Source organism: Acipenser ruthenus, chromosome 44, assembly GCF_902713425.1.
Source record: "Acipenser ruthenus chromosome 44, fAciRut3.2 maternal haplotype, whole genome shotgun sequence".
Lineage (NCBI taxonomy): Eukaryota > Metazoa > Chordata > Actinopteri > Acipenseriformes > Acipenseridae > Acipenser > Acipenser ruthenus.
Genome location: NC_081232.1, coordinates 4,394,735 through 4,406,890, shown reverse-complemented (window position 1 = coordinate 4,406,890; position 12,156 = coordinate 4,394,735). Strand labels below are relative to the sequence as shown.

Here is a 12,156-nt window from a genome sequence, read left to right as displayed (position 1 = left end):
CTCACTAAACATAAAAGTCATGAAAGCAGAAATGCAATCGCCTGCGGCCACACCACCTTGAATAAGCCTGATCTCAGACTAAGCAATGTTGGGCTTGGTTAGTACTTGGATGGGAGACCACCTGGGAATATCAAGTGCTGCAGGCATTACATTTTTGTAATTACATTTTACAATTGAAATGTGTGGAGGACAAAAGGAAATTTTGGAGGATTCACCCCCAGCTCACTAAACATAAAAGTCATGAAAGCAGAAATGCAGTCGCCTGCGGCCACACCACCTTGAATAAGCCTGATCTCAGAAGCTAAGCAATGTTGGGCTTGGTTAGTACTTGGATGGGAGACCACCTGGGAATATCAAGTGCTGCAGGCATTACATTTTTGTAATTACATTATACAATTGAAATGTGTGGAGGACAAAAGGACATTTTGGAGGAATCACCCCCAGCTCACTAAACATAAAAGTCATGAAAGCAGAAATGCAATCGCCTGCGGCCACACCACCTTGAATAAGCCTGATCTCCGAAGCTAAGCAATGTTGGGCTTGGTTAGTACTTGGATGGGAGACCACCTGGGAATATCAAGTGCTGCAGGCATTACATTTTTGTAATTACATTTTACAATTGAAATGTGTGGAGGACAAAAGGAAATTTTGGAGGAATCACCCCCAGCTCACTAAACATAAAAGTCATGAAAGCAGAAATGCAATAGCCTGCGGCCACACCACTTTGAATAAGCCTGCTCTCGTCTGATCTCAGAAGCTAAGTAATGTTGGGCTTGGTTAGTACTTGGATGGGAGACCACCTGGGAATATCAAGTGCTGCAGGCATTACATTTTACAATTGAAATGTGTGGAGGACAAAAGGAAATTTTGGAGGAATCACCCCCAGCTCACTAAACATAAAAGTCATGAAAGCAAAAATGCAATCGCCTGCGGCCACACCACATTGAATAAGCTTGATCTCAGAAGCTAAGCAATGTTGGGCTTGGTTAGTACTTGGATGGGAGACCACCTGGGAATATCAAGTGCTGCAGGCATTACATTTTTGTAATTACATTTTACAATTGAAATGTGTGGAGGACAAAAGGAAATTTTGGAGGAATCACCCCCAGCTCACTAAACATAAAAGTCATGAAAGCAGAAATGCAATCGCCTGCGGCCACACCACCTTGAATAAGCCTGATCTCGTCTGATCTCAGAAGCTAAGCAATGTTGGGCTTGGTTAGTACTTGGATGGGAGACCACCTGGGAATATCAAGTGCTGCAGGCATTACATTTTACAATTGAAATGTGTGGAGGACAAAAGGAAATTTTGGAGGAATCACCCCCAGCTCTCTAAACATAAAAGTCATGAAAGCAGAAATGCAATCGCCTGCGGCCACACCACCTTGAATAAGCCTGATCTCGTCTGATCTCAGAAGCTAAGCAGTGTTGGGCTTGGTTAGTACTTGGATGGGAGACCACCGGGAATATCAAGTGCTGCAGGCATTACATTTTACAATTGAAATGTGTGGAGGACAAAAGGAAATTTTGGAGGAATCACCCCCAGCTCACTAAACATAAAAGTCATGAAAGCAGAAATGCAATCGCCTGCGGCCACACCACCTTGAATAAGCCTGATCTCGTCTGATCTCAGAAGCTAAGCAGTGTTGGGCTTGGTTAGTACTTGGATGGGAGACCACCTGGGAATATCAAGTGCTGCAGGCATTACATTTTACAATAGAAATGTGTGGAGGACAAAAGGAAATTTTGGAGGACTCACCCCCAGATCACTAAACATAAAAGTCATGAAAGCAGAAATGCAATCGCCTGCGGCCACACCACCTTGAATAAGCCTGATCTCGTCTGATCTCAGAAGCTAAGCAATGTTGGGCTTGGTTAGTACTTGGATGGGAGACCACCTGGGAATATCAAGTGCTGCAGGCATTACATTTTTGTAATTACATTTTACAATTGAAATGTGTGGAGGACAAAAGGAAATTTTGGAGGGATCACCCCCAGCTCACTAAACATAAAAGTCATGAAAGCAGAAATGCAATCGCCTGCGGCCACACCACCTTGAATAAGCCTGATCTCGTCTGATCTCGTCTGATCTCAGAAGCTAAGCAATCTTGGGCTTGGTTAGTACTTGGATGGGAGACCACCTGGGAATATCAAGTGCTGCAGGCATTACATTTTACAATTGAAATGTGTGGAGGACAAAAGGAAATTTTGGAGGAATCACCCCCAGCTCACTAAACATAAAAGTCATGAAAGCAGAAATGCAATCGCCTGCGGCCACACCACCTTGAATAAGCCTGATCTCGTCTGATCTCAGAAGCTAAGCAATGTTGGGCTTGGTTAGTACTTGAATGGGAGACCACCTGGGAATATCAAGTGCTGCAGGCATTACATTTTACAATTGAAATGTGTGGAGGACAAAAGGAAATTTTGGAGGAATCACCCCCAGCTCCCTAAACATAAAAGTCATGAAAGCAGAAATGCAAACTCCTGCGGCCACACCACCTTGAATAAGCCTGATCTCGTCTGATCTCAGAAGCTAAGCAATGTTGGGCTTGGTTAGTACTTGGATGGGAGACCACCTGGGAATATCAAGTGCTGCAGGCATTACATTTTTGTAATTAAATTTTAGAATTGAAATGTGTGGAGGACAAAAGGAAATTTTGGAGGAATCACCCCCAGCTCACTAAACATAAAAGTCATGAAAGCAGAAATGCAATCGCCTGCGGCCACACCACCTTGAATAAGCCTGATCTCGTCTGATCTCAGAAGCTAAGCAATGTTGGGCTTGGTTAGTACTTGGATGGGAGACCACCTGGGAATATCAAGTGCTGCAGGCATTACATTTTACAATTGAAATGTGTGGAGGACAAAAGGAAATTTTGGAGGGATCACCCCCAGCTCACTAAACATAAAAGTCATGAAAGCAGAAATGCAATCGCCTGCGGCCACACCACCTTGAATAAGCCTGATCTCGTCTGATCTCGTCTGATCTCAGAAGCTAAGCAATCTTGGGCTTGGTTAGTACTTGGATGGGAGACCACCTGGGAATATCAAGTGCTGCAGGCATTACATTTTACAATTGAAATGTGTGGAGGACAAAAGGAAATTTTGGAGGAATCACCCCCAGCTCACTAAACATAAAAGTCATGAAAGCAGAAATGCAATCGCTTGCGGCCACACCACCTTGAATAAGCCTGATCTCGTCTGATCTCAGAAGCTAAGCAATGTTGGGCTTGGTTAGTATTTGGATGGGAGACCACCTGGGAATATCAAGTGCTGCAGGCATTACATTTTTGTAATTACATTTTACAATTGAAATGTGTGGAGGACAAAAGGAAATTTTGGAGGGATCACCCCCAGCTCACTAAACATAAAAGTCATGAAAGCAGAAATGCAATCGCCTGCGGCCACACCACCTTGAATAAGCCTGATCTCAGAAGCTAAGCAATGTTGGGCTTGGTTAGTAATTGGATTGGAGACCACCTGGGAATATCAAGTGCTGCAGGCATTACATTTTACAATTGAAATGTGTGGAGGACAAAAGGAAATTTTGGAGGAATCACCCCCAGCTCACTAAACATAAAAGTCATGAAAGCAGAAACGCAATCGCCTGTGGCCACACCACCTTGAATAAGCCTGATCTCGTCTGATCTCAGAAGCTAAGCAATCTTGGGCTTGGTTAGTACTTGGATGGGAGACCACCTGGGAATATCAAGTGCTGCAGGCATTACATTTTTGTAATTACATTTTACAATTGAAATGTGTGGAGGACAAAAGGAAATTTTGGCGGAATCACCCCCAGCTCACTAAACATAAAAGTCATGAAAGCAGAAATGCAATCGCCTGCGGCCACACAACCTTGAATAAGACTGATCTCACAAGATAAGCAATGTTGGGCTTGGTTTGTACTTGGATGGGAGACCACCTGGGAATATCAAGTGCTGCAGGCATTACTTTTTTGTAATTACATTTTACAATTGAAATGTGTGGAGGACAAAAGGAAATTTTGGCGGAATCACCCCCAGCTCACTAAACATAAAAGTCATGAAAGCAGAAATGCAATCGCCTGCGGCCACACCACCTTGAATAAGCCTGATCTTGTCTGATCTCAGAATCTATGCAATCTTGGGCTTGGTTAGTACTTGGATGGGAGACCACCTGGGAATATCAAGTGCTGCAGGCATCACGTTTTACAATTGAAATGTGTGGAGGACAAAAGGAAATTTTGGAGGAATCACCCCCAGCTCACTAAACATAAAAGTCATGAAAGCAGAAATGCAATTACCTGCGGCCACACCACCTTGAATAAGCCTGATCTCGTCTGATCTCAGAAGCGAAGCAATGTTGGGTTTGGTTAGTACTTGGATGGGAGACCACCTGGGAATATCAAGTGCTGCAGGCATTACATTTTACAATTGAAATGTGTGGACGACAAAAGGAAATTTTGGAGGAATCACCCCCAGCTCACTAAACATAAAAGTCATGAAAGCAGAAATGCATTCGCCTGCGGCCACACCACCTTGAATAAGCCTGATCTCGTCTGATCTCAGAAGCTAAGCAATGTTGGACTTGGTTAGTACTTGGATGGGAGACCACCTGGGAATATCAAGTGCTGCACGCATTACATTTTTGTAATTACATTTTACAATTGAAATGTGTGGAGGACAAAAGGAAATTTTGGAGGAATCACCCCCAGCTCACTAAACATAAAAGTCATGAAAGAATAAATGCAATCGCCTGCTGCTACACCACCTTGAATCAGTCTGATCTCAGAAGCGAAGCAATGTTGGGCTTGGTTAGTACTTGGATGGGAGACCACCTGGGAATATCAAGTGCTGCAGGCATTACATTTTACAATTGAAATGTGTGGAGGACAAAAGGCAATTTTGGAGGAATCACCCCCAGCTTACTAAACATAAAAGTCATGAAAGAAGAAATGCAATTGCCTGCGGCCACACCACCTTGAATCAGTCTGATCTCAGAAACTAAGCAATGTTGGGCTTGGTTAGTACTTGGATGGGAGACCACCTGGGAATATCAAGTGCTCCAGGCGTTACATTTTACAATTGAAATGTGTGGACGACAAAAGGAAATTTTGGAGGAATCACCCCCAGCTCACTAAACATAAAAGTCATGAAAGCAGAAATGCAATCGCCTGCGGCCACACCACCTTGAATAAGCCTGATCTCGTCTGATCTCAGAAGCTAAGCAATGTTGGGCTTGGTTAGTACTTGAATGGGAGACCACCTGGGAATATCAAGTGCTGCAGGCATTACATTTTTGTAATTACATTTTACAATTGAAATGTGTGGAGGACAAAAGGAAATTTTGGAGGAATCACCCCCAGCTCCCTAAACATAAAAGTCATGAAAGCAGAAATGCAATCGCCTGCGGCCACACCACCTTGAATAAGCCTGATCTCAGAAGCTAAGCAGTGTTGGGCTTGGTTAGTACTTGGATGGGAGACCACCTGGGAATGTCAAGTGCTGCAGGCATTACATTTTACAATTGAAATGTGTGGAGGACAAAAGGAAATTTTGGAGGAATCACCCCCAGCTCCCTAAACATAAAAGTAATGAAAGCAGAAATGCAATCGCCTGCGGCCACACCACCTTGAATAAGCCTGATCTCGTCTGATCTCAGAAGCTAAGCAATGTTGGGCTTGGTTAGTACTTGGATGGGAGACCACCTGGGAATATCAAGTGCTGCAGGCATTACATTTTACAATTGAAATGTGTGGAGGACAAAAGGAAATTTTGGAGGAATCACCCCCAGCTCACTAAACATAAAAGTCATGAAAGCAGAAATGTAATCGCCTGCGGCCACACCACCTTGAATAAGCCTGATCTCAGAAGCTAAGCAATGTTGAGCTTGGTTAGTACTTGGATGGGAGACCACCTGGGAATATCAAGTGCTGCAGGCATTACATTTTTGTAATTACATTTTACAATTGAAATGTGTGGAGGACAAAAGGAAATTTTGGAGGAATCACCCCCAGCTCCCTAAACATAAAAGTCATGAAAGCAGAAATGCAATCGCCTGCGGCCACACCACCTTGAATAAGCCTGATCTCGTCTGATCTCAGAAGCTAAGCAGTGTTGGGCTTGGTTAGTACTTGGATGGGAGACCACCTGGGAATATCAAGTGCTGCAGGCATTACATTTTACAATTGAAATGTGTGGAGGACAAAAGGAAATTTTGGAGGAATCACCCCCAGCTCACTAAACATAAAAGTCATGAAAGCAGAAATGCAATCGCCTGCGGCCACACCACCTTGAATAAGCCTGATCTCAGAAGCTAAGCAATGTTGGGCTTGGTTAGTACTTGGATGGGAGACCACCTGGGAATATCAAGTGCTGCAGGCATTACATTTTTGTAATTACATTTTACAATTGAAATGTGTGGAGGACAAAAGGAAATTTTGGAGGAATCACCCCCAGCTCACTAAACATAAAAGTCATGAAAGCAGACATGCAATCGCCTGCGGCCACACCACCTTGAATAAGCCTGATCTCAGAAGCTAAGCAATGTTGGGCTTGGTTAGTACTTGGATGGGAGACCACCTGGGAATATCAAGTGCTGCAGGCATTACATTTTACAATTGAAATGTGTGGAGGCCAAAGGGAAATTTTGGAGGAATCACCCCCAGCTCACTAAACATAAAAGTCATGAAAGCAGAAATGCAATCGCCTGCGGCCACACCAATTTGAATAAGCCTGATCTCAGAAGCTAAGCAATGTTGGGCTTGGTTAGTACTTGGATGGGAGGCCACCTGGGAATATCAAGTGCTGCAGGCATTACATTTTTGTAATTACATTTTACAATTGAAATGTGTGGAGGCCAAAAGGAAATTTTGGAGGAATCACCCCCAGCTCACTAAACATAAAAGTCATGAAAGCAGAAATGCAATCGCCTGCGGCCACACCACCTTGAATAAGCCTGATCTCAGAAGCTAAGCAATGTTGGGCTTGGTTAGTACTTGGATGGGAGACCACCTGGGAATATCAAGTGCTGCAGGCATTACATTTTTGTAATTACATTTTACAATTGAAATGTGTGGAGGACAAAAGGAAATTTTGGAGGAATCACCCCCAGCTCACTAAACATAAAAGTCATGAAAGCAGAAATGCAATCGCCTGCGGCCACACCACCTTGAATAAGCCTGATCTCAGAAGCTAAGCAATGTTGGGCTTGGTTAGTACTTGGATGGGAGACCACCTGGGAATATCAAGTGCTGCAGGCATTACATTTTTGTAATTACATTTTACAATTGAAATGTGTGGAGGACAAAAGGAAATTTTGGAGGAATCACCCCCAGCTCCCTAAACATAAAAGTCATGAAAGCAGAAATGCAATCGCCTGCGGCCACACCACCTTGAATAAGCCTGATCTCGTCTGATCTCAGAAGCTAAGCAGTGTTGGGCTTGGTTAGTACTTGGATGGGAGACCACCTGGGAATATCAAGTGCTGCAGGCATTACATTTTACAATTGAAATGTGTGGAGGACAAAAGGAAATTTTGGAGGAATCACCCCCAGCTCACTAAACATAAAAGTCATGAAAGCAGAAATGCAATCGCCTGCGGCCACACCACCTTGAATAAGCCTGATCTCAGAAGCTAAGCAATGTTGGGCTTGGTTAGTACTTGGATGGGAGACCACCTGGGAATATCAAGTGCTGCAGGCATTACATTTTTGTAATTACATTTTACAATTGAAATGTGTGGAGGACAAAAGGAAATTTTGGAGGAATCACCCCCAGCTCACTAAACATAAAAGTCATGAAAGCAGACATGCAATCGCCTGCGGCCACACCACCTTGAATAAGCCTGATCTCAGAAGCTAAGCAATGTTGGGCTTGGTTAGTACTTGGATGGGAGACCACCTGGGAATATCAAGTGCTGCAGGCATTACATTTTACAATTGAAATGTGTGGAGGCCAAAGGGAATTTTTGGAGGAATCACCCCCAGCTCACTAAACATAAAAGTCATGAAAGCAGAAATGCAATCGCCTGCGGCCACACCAATTTGAATAAGCCTGATCTCAGAAGCTAAGCAATGTTGGGCTTGGTTAGTACTTGGATGGGAGGCCACCTGGGAATATCAAGTGCTGCAGGCATTACATTTTTGTAATTACATTTTACAATTGAAATGTGTGGAGGCCAAAAGGAAATTTTGGAGGAATCACCCCCAGCTCACTAAACATAAAAGTCATGAAAGCAGAAATGCAATCGCCTGCGGCCACACCACCTTGAATAAGCCTGATCTCAGAAGCTAAGCAATGTTGGGCTTGGTTAGTACTTGGATGGGAGACCACCTGGGAATATCAAGTGCTGCAGGCATTACATTTTTGTAATTACATTTTACAATTGAAATGTGTGGAGGACAAAAGGAAATTTTGGAGGAATCACCCCCAGCTCACTAAACATAAAAGTCATGAAAGCAGAAATGCAATCGCCTGCGGCCACACCACCTTGAATAAGCCTGATCTCAGAAGCTAAGCAATGTTGGGCTTGATTAGTACTTGGATGGGAGACCACCTGGGAATATCAAGTGCTGCAGGCATTACATTTTACAATTGAAATGTGTGGAGGCCAAAGGGAAATTTTGGAGGAATCACCCCCAGCTCACTAAACATAAAAGTCATGAAAGCAGAAATGCAATCGCCTGCGGCCACACCAACTTGAATAAGCCTGATCTCAGAAGCTAAGCAATGTTGGGCTTGGTTAGTACTTGGATGGGAGACCACCTGGGAATATCAAGTGCTGCAGGCATTACATTTTTGTAATTACATTTTACAATTGAAATGTGTGGAGGCCAAAAGGAAATTTTGGAGGAATCACCCCCAGCTCACTAAACATAAAAGTCATGAAAGCAGAAACGCAATCGCCTGCGGCCACACCACCTTGAATAAGCCTGATCTCAGAAGCTAAGCAATGTTGGGCTTGGTTAGTACTTGGATGGGAGACCACCTGGGAATATCAAGTGCTGCAGGCATTACATTTTTGTAATTACATTTTACAATTGAAATGTGTGGACAAAAGGAAATTTTGGAGGAATCACCCCCAGCTCACTAAACATAAAAGTCATGAAAGCAGAAATGCAATCGCCTGCGGCCACACCACCTTGAATAAGCCTGATCTCGTCTGATCTCAGAAGCTAAGCAATGTTGGGCTTGGTTAGTACTTGAATGGGAGACCACCTGGGAATATCAAGTGCTGCAGGCATTACATTTTACAATTGAAATGTGTGGAGGACAAAAGGAAATTTTGGAGGAATCACCCCCAGCTCACTAAACATAAAAGTCATGAAAGCAGAAATGCAATCGCCTGCGGCCACACCACCTTGAATAAGCCTGATCTCGTCTGATCTCAGAAGCTAAGCAATGTTGGGCTTGATTAGTACTTGGATGGGAGACCACCTGGGAATATCAAGTGCTGCAGGCATTACATTTTACAATTGAAATGTGTGGTGGACAAAAGGAAATTTTGGAGGAATCACCCCCAGCTCACTAAACATAAAAGTCATGAAAGCAGAAATGCAATCGCCTGCGGCCACACCACCTTGAATAAGCCTGATCTCGTCTGATCTCAGAAACTAAGCAATGTTGGGCTTGGTTAGTACTTGGATGGGAGACCACCTGGGAATATCAAGTGCTGCAGGCATTACATTTTTGTAATTACATTTTACAATTGAAATGTGTGGAGGACAAAAGGAAATTTTGGAGGAATCACCCCCAGCTCACTAAACATAAAAGTCATGAAAGCAGAAAAGCAATCGCCTGCGGCCACACCACCTTGAATAAGCCTGATCTCAGAAGCTAAGCAATGTTGGGCTTGGTTAGTACTTGGATGGGAGACCACCTGGGAATATCAAGTGCTGCAGGCATTACATTTTACAATTGAAATGTGTGGAGGACAAAAGGAAATTTTGGAGGAATCACCCCCAGCTCACTAAACATAAAAGTCATGAAAGCAGAAATGCAATCGCCTGCGGCCACACCACCTTGAATAAGCCTGATCTCAGAAGCTAAGCAATGTTGGGCTTGGTTAGTACTTGGATGGGAGACCACCTGGGAATATCAAGTGCTGCAGGCATTACGTTTTTGTAATTACATTTTACAATTGAAATGTGTGGACAAAAGGAAATTTTGGAGGAATCACCCCCAGCTCCCTAAACATAAAAGTCATGAAAGCAGAAATGCAATCGCCTGCGACCACACCACCTTGAATTAGCCTGATCTCAGAAGCTAAGCAATGTTGGGCTTGGTTAGTACTTGGATGGGAGACCACCTGGGAATATCAAGTGCTGCAGGCATTACATTTTTGTAATTACATTTTACAATTGAAATGTGTGGAGGACAAAAGGAAATTTTGGAGGAATCACCCCCAGCTCACTAAACATAAAAGTCATGAAAGCAGAAATGCAATCTCCTGCGGCCACACCACCTTGAATAAGCCTGATCTCGTCTGATCTCAGAAGCTAAGCAATGTTGGGCTTGGTTAGTACTTGGATGGGAGACCACCTGGGAATATCAAGTGCTGCAGGCATTACATTTTACAATTGAAATGTGTGGAGGACAAAAGGAAATTTTGGAGGAATCACCCCCAGCTCACTAAACATAAAAGTCATGAAAGCAGAAATGCAATCGCCTGCGGCCACACCACCTTGAATAAGCCTGATCTCGTCTGATCTCAGAAGCTAAGCAATGTTGGGCTTGGTTAGTACTTGGATGGGAGACCACCTGGGAATATCAAGTGCTGCGGGCATTACATTTTTGTAATTACATTTTACAATTGAAATGTGTGGAGGACAAAAGGAAATTTTGGAGGAATCACCCCCAGCTCACTAAACATAAAAGTCATGAAAGCAGAAATGCAATCTCCTGCGGCCACACCACCTTGAATAAGCCTGATCTCGTCTGATCTCAGAAGCTAAGCAATGTTGGGCTTGGTTAGTACTTGGATGGGAGACCACCTGGGAATATCAAGTGCTGCAGGCATTACATTTTACAATTGAAATGTGTGGAGGACAAAAGGAAATTTTGGAGGAATCACCCCCAGCTCACTAAACATAAAAGTCATGAAAGCAGAAATGCAATCGCCTGCGGCCACACCACCTTGAATAAGCCTGATCTCGTCTGATCTCAGAAGCTAAGCAATGTTGGGCTTGGTTAGTACTTGGATGGGAGACCACCTGGGAATATCAAGTGCTGCGGGCATTACATTTTTGTAATTACATTTTACAATTGAAATGTGTGGAGGACAAAAGGAAATTTTGGAGGAATCACCCCCAGCTCACTAAACATAAAAGTCATGAAAGCAGAAATGCAATCGCCTGCGGCCACACCACCTTGAATAAGCCTGATATCGTCTGATCTCAGAAGCTAAGCAATGTTGGGTTTGGTTAGTACTTGGATGGGAGACCACCTGGGAATATCAAGTGCTGCAGGTATTACATTTTTGTAATTACATTTTACAATTGAAATGTGTGGAGGACAAAAGGAAATTTTGGAGGAATCACCCCCAGCTCACTAAACATAAAAGTCATGAAAGCAGAAATGCAATCGCCTGCGGCCACACCACCTTGAATAAGCCTGATCTCGTCTGATCTCAGAAGCTAAGCAATGTTGGGCTTGGTTAGTACTTGGATGGGAGACCACCTGGGAATATCAAGTGCTGCACGCATTACATTTTTGTAATTACATTTTACAATTGAAATGTGTGGAGGACAAAAGGAAATTTTGGAGGAATCACCCCCAGCTCACTAAACATAAAAGTCATGAAAGCAGCAATACAATCGCCTGAGGCCACACCACCTTGAATAAGCCTGATCTCATCTGATCTCAGAAGCTAAGCAATGTTGGGCTTGGTTAGTACTTGGATGGGAGACCACCTGGGAATATCAAGTGCTGCAGGCATTACATTTTTGTAATTACATTTTACAATTGAAATGTGTGGAGGACAAAAGGAAATTTTGGAGGAATCACCCCCAGCTCACTAAACATAAAAGTCATGAAAGCAGAACTGCAATTGCCTGCGGCCACACCACCTTGACTAAGCCTGATCTCGTCTGATCTCAGAAGCTAAGCAATGTTGGGCTTGGTTAGTACTTGGATGGGAGACCACCTGGGAATATCAAGTGCTGCAGGCATTACA

General features: G+C 43.6%; 24 non-coding genes and 30 pseudogenes across 24 annotated transcripts; all 54 read left to right on the top strand.

Annotated features, from left to right (window-relative positions):
- Positions 1-39: 39 nt before the first annotated feature.
- On the top strand, positions 40-146 carry LOC131716440 (5S ribosomal RNA; annotated as a pseudogene).
- A 114-nt stretch (positions 147-260) lies between these two features.
- On the top strand, positions 261-369 carry LOC131714936 (5S ribosomal RNA; annotated as a pseudogene).
- Positions 370-483: 114 nt separating this feature from the next.
- LOC131715951 (5S ribosomal RNA) lies at positions 484-592 on the top strand (annotated as a pseudogene).
- Positions 593-706: 114 nt separating this feature from the next.
- LOC131713051 (5S ribosomal RNA) lies at positions 707-825 on the top strand. Its single transcript, XR_009314938.1, has one exon. It is a non-coding gene; the product is annotated as a 5S ribosomal RNA (ribosomal RNA).
- Positions 826-925: 100 nt separating this feature from the next.
- LOC131714316 (5S ribosomal RNA) lies at positions 926-1,034 on the top strand (annotated as a pseudogene).
- A 114-nt stretch (positions 1,035-1,148) lies between these two features.
- Positions 1,149-1,267, top strand: LOC131717679 (5S ribosomal RNA). Its single transcript, XR_009316568.1, has one exon. It is a non-coding gene; the product is annotated as a 5S ribosomal RNA (ribosomal RNA).
- Positions 1,268-1,367: 100 nt separating this feature from the next.
- On the top strand, positions 1,368-1,485 carry LOC131713676 (5S ribosomal RNA; annotated as a pseudogene).
- Positions 1,486-1,585: 100 nt separating this feature from the next.
- On the top strand, positions 1,586-1,704 carry LOC131710055 (5S ribosomal RNA). Its single transcript, XR_009311925.1, has one exon. It is a non-coding gene; the product is annotated as a 5S ribosomal RNA (ribosomal RNA).
- A 100-nt stretch (positions 1,705-1,804) lies between these two features.
- On the top strand, positions 1,805-1,923 carry LOC131717678 (5S ribosomal RNA). Its single transcript, XR_009316567.1, has one exon. It is a non-coding gene; the product is annotated as a 5S ribosomal RNA (ribosomal RNA).
- A 114-nt stretch (positions 1,924-2,037) lies between these two features.
- On the top strand, positions 2,038-2,166 carry LOC131714235 (5S ribosomal RNA; annotated as a pseudogene).
- Positions 2,167-2,266: 100 nt separating this feature from the next.
- Positions 2,267-2,385, top strand: LOC131710257 (5S ribosomal RNA). The gene has a single exon (XR_009312128.1). It is a non-coding gene; the product is annotated as a 5S ribosomal RNA (ribosomal RNA).
- A 100-nt stretch (positions 2,386-2,485) lies between these two features.
- On the top strand, positions 2,486-2,604 carry LOC131710692 (5S ribosomal RNA). The gene has a single exon (XR_009312574.1). It is a non-coding gene; the product is annotated as a 5S ribosomal RNA (ribosomal RNA).
- A 114-nt stretch (positions 2,605-2,718) lies between these two features.
- LOC131717677 (5S ribosomal RNA) lies at positions 2,719-2,837 on the top strand. Its single transcript, XR_009316566.1, has one exon. It is a non-coding gene; the product is annotated as a 5S ribosomal RNA (ribosomal RNA).
- Positions 2,838-2,937: 100 nt separating this feature from the next.
- Positions 2,938-3,066, top strand: LOC131714234 (5S ribosomal RNA; annotated as a pseudogene).
- A 100-nt stretch (positions 3,067-3,166) lies between these two features.
- LOC131712301 (5S ribosomal RNA) lies at positions 3,167-3,285 on the top strand. Its single transcript, XR_009314196.1, has one exon. It is a non-coding gene; the product is annotated as a 5S ribosomal RNA (ribosomal RNA).
- Positions 3,286-3,399: 114 nt separating this feature from the next.
- LOC131716503 (5S ribosomal RNA) lies at positions 3,400-3,508 on the top strand (annotated as a pseudogene).
- A 100-nt stretch (positions 3,509-3,608) lies between these two features.
- LOC131712801 (5S ribosomal RNA) lies at positions 3,609-3,727 on the top strand. Its single transcript, XR_009314690.1, has one exon. It is a non-coding gene; the product is annotated as a 5S ribosomal RNA (ribosomal RNA).
- Positions 3,728-4,064: 337 nt separating this feature from the next.
- LOC131714064 (5S ribosomal RNA) lies at positions 4,065-4,183 on the top strand (annotated as a pseudogene).
- A 100-nt stretch (positions 4,184-4,283) lies between these two features.
- On the top strand, positions 4,284-4,402 carry LOC131713454 (5S ribosomal RNA; annotated as a pseudogene).
- Positions 4,403-4,502: 100 nt separating this feature from the next.
- LOC131712999 (5S ribosomal RNA) lies at positions 4,503-4,621 on the top strand. The gene has a single exon (XR_009314886.1). It is a non-coding gene; the product is annotated as a 5S ribosomal RNA (ribosomal RNA).
- A 114-nt stretch (positions 4,622-4,735) lies between these two features.
- On the top strand, positions 4,736-4,844 carry LOC131716530 (5S ribosomal RNA; annotated as a pseudogene).
- A 100-nt stretch (positions 4,845-4,944) lies between these two features.
- On the top strand, positions 4,945-5,053 carry LOC131716546 (5S ribosomal RNA; annotated as a pseudogene).
- A 100-nt stretch (positions 5,054-5,153) lies between these two features.
- LOC131710256 (5S ribosomal RNA) lies at positions 5,154-5,272 on the top strand. The gene has a single exon (XR_009312127.1). It is a non-coding gene; the product is annotated as a 5S ribosomal RNA (ribosomal RNA).
- A 114-nt stretch (positions 5,273-5,386) lies between these two features.
- LOC131715697 (5S ribosomal RNA) lies at positions 5,387-5,495 on the top strand (annotated as a pseudogene).
- A 100-nt stretch (positions 5,496-5,595) lies between these two features.
- Positions 5,596-5,714, top strand: LOC131717675 (5S ribosomal RNA). Its single transcript, XR_009316564.1, has one exon. It is a non-coding gene; the product is annotated as a 5S ribosomal RNA (ribosomal RNA).
- A 100-nt stretch (positions 5,715-5,814) lies between these two features.
- On the top strand, positions 5,815-5,923 carry LOC131716075 (5S ribosomal RNA; annotated as a pseudogene).
- Positions 5,924-6,037: 114 nt separating this feature from the next.
- Positions 6,038-6,156, top strand: LOC131710054 (5S ribosomal RNA). Its single transcript, XR_009311923.1, has one exon. It is a non-coding gene; the product is annotated as a 5S ribosomal RNA (ribosomal RNA).
- Positions 6,157-6,256: 100 nt separating this feature from the next.
- LOC131714934 (5S ribosomal RNA) lies at positions 6,257-6,365 on the top strand (annotated as a pseudogene).
- Positions 6,366-6,479: 114 nt separating this feature from the next.
- Positions 6,480-6,588, top strand: LOC131714933 (5S ribosomal RNA; annotated as a pseudogene).
- Positions 6,589-6,688: 100 nt separating this feature from the next.
- On the top strand, positions 6,689-6,797 carry LOC131716137 (5S ribosomal RNA; annotated as a pseudogene).
- A 114-nt stretch (positions 6,798-6,911) lies between these two features.
- Positions 6,912-7,020, top strand: LOC131714932 (5S ribosomal RNA; annotated as a pseudogene).
- Positions 7,021-7,134: 114 nt separating this feature from the next.
- LOC131714931 (5S ribosomal RNA) lies at positions 7,135-7,243 on the top strand (annotated as a pseudogene).
- A 114-nt stretch (positions 7,244-7,357) lies between these two features.
- On the top strand, positions 7,358-7,476 carry LOC131710053 (5S ribosomal RNA). The gene has a single exon (XR_009311922.1). It is a non-coding gene; the product is annotated as a 5S ribosomal RNA (ribosomal RNA).
- A 100-nt stretch (positions 7,477-7,576) lies between these two features.
- LOC131714930 (5S ribosomal RNA) lies at positions 7,577-7,685 on the top strand (annotated as a pseudogene).
- Positions 7,686-7,799: 114 nt separating this feature from the next.
- On the top strand, positions 7,800-7,908 carry LOC131714929 (5S ribosomal RNA; annotated as a pseudogene).
- Positions 7,909-8,008: 100 nt separating this feature from the next.
- LOC131716136 (5S ribosomal RNA) lies at positions 8,009-8,117 on the top strand (annotated as a pseudogene).
- A 114-nt stretch (positions 8,118-8,231) lies between these two features.
- LOC131714928 (5S ribosomal RNA) lies at positions 8,232-8,340 on the top strand (annotated as a pseudogene).
- Positions 8,341-8,454: 114 nt separating this feature from the next.
- On the top strand, positions 8,455-8,563 carry LOC131714299 (5S ribosomal RNA; annotated as a pseudogene).
- Positions 8,564-8,663: 100 nt separating this feature from the next.
- LOC131716003 (5S ribosomal RNA) lies at positions 8,664-8,772 on the top strand (annotated as a pseudogene).
- Positions 8,773-8,886: 114 nt separating this feature from the next.
- LOC131714927 (5S ribosomal RNA) lies at positions 8,887-8,995 on the top strand (annotated as a pseudogene).
- Positions 8,996-9,106: 111 nt separating this feature from the next.
- On the top strand, positions 9,107-9,225 carry LOC131710254 (5S ribosomal RNA). The gene has a single exon (XR_009312125.1). It is a non-coding gene; the product is annotated as a 5S ribosomal RNA (ribosomal RNA).
- Positions 9,226-9,325: 100 nt separating this feature from the next.
- On the top strand, positions 9,326-9,444 carry LOC131716989 (5S ribosomal RNA). Its single transcript, XR_009315874.1, has one exon. It is a non-coding gene; the product is annotated as a 5S ribosomal RNA (ribosomal RNA).
- A 100-nt stretch (positions 9,445-9,544) lies between these two features.
- LOC131709769 (5S ribosomal RNA) lies at positions 9,545-9,663 on the top strand. The gene has a single exon (XR_009311632.1). It is a non-coding gene; the product is annotated as a 5S ribosomal RNA (ribosomal RNA).
- A 114-nt stretch (positions 9,664-9,777) lies between these two features.
- On the top strand, positions 9,778-9,886 carry LOC131714926 (5S ribosomal RNA; annotated as a pseudogene).
- Positions 9,887-9,986: 100 nt separating this feature from the next.
- LOC131714925 (5S ribosomal RNA) lies at positions 9,987-10,095 on the top strand (annotated as a pseudogene).
- Positions 10,096-10,206: 111 nt separating this feature from the next.
- Positions 10,207-10,315, top strand: LOC131716139 (5S ribosomal RNA; annotated as a pseudogene).
- Positions 10,316-10,429: 114 nt separating this feature from the next.
- On the top strand, positions 10,430-10,548 carry LOC131710691 (5S ribosomal RNA). The gene has a single exon (XR_009312573.1). It is a non-coding gene; the product is annotated as a 5S ribosomal RNA (ribosomal RNA).
- A 100-nt stretch (positions 10,549-10,648) lies between these two features.
- LOC131710343 (5S ribosomal RNA) lies at positions 10,649-10,767 on the top strand. Its single transcript, XR_009312215.1, has one exon. It is a non-coding gene; the product is annotated as a 5S ribosomal RNA (ribosomal RNA).
- Positions 10,768-10,881: 114 nt separating this feature from the next.
- LOC131710690 (5S ribosomal RNA) lies at positions 10,882-11,000 on the top strand. The gene has a single exon (XR_009312572.1). It is a non-coding gene; the product is annotated as a 5S ribosomal RNA (ribosomal RNA).
- Positions 11,001-11,100: 100 nt separating this feature from the next.
- On the top strand, positions 11,101-11,219 carry LOC131710342 (5S ribosomal RNA). Its single transcript, XR_009312214.1, has one exon. It is a non-coding gene; the product is annotated as a 5S ribosomal RNA (ribosomal RNA).
- A 114-nt stretch (positions 11,220-11,333) lies between these two features.
- LOC131714074 (5S ribosomal RNA) lies at positions 11,334-11,452 on the top strand (annotated as a pseudogene).
- Positions 11,453-11,566: 114 nt separating this feature from the next.
- On the top strand, positions 11,567-11,685 carry LOC131712077 (5S ribosomal RNA). Its single transcript, XR_009313966.1, has one exon. It is a non-coding gene; the product is annotated as a 5S ribosomal RNA (ribosomal RNA).
- Positions 11,686-11,799: 114 nt separating this feature from the next.
- LOC131711977 (5S ribosomal RNA) lies at positions 11,800-11,918 on the top strand. Its single transcript, XR_009313866.1, has one exon. It is a non-coding gene; the product is annotated as a 5S ribosomal RNA (ribosomal RNA).
- A 114-nt stretch (positions 11,919-12,032) lies between these two features.
- Positions 12,033-12,151, top strand: LOC131710380 (5S ribosomal RNA). Its single transcript, XR_009312252.1, has one exon. It is a non-coding gene; the product is annotated as a 5S ribosomal RNA (ribosomal RNA).
- The last annotated feature ends 5 nt before the right edge of the window (positions 12,152-12,156 follow it).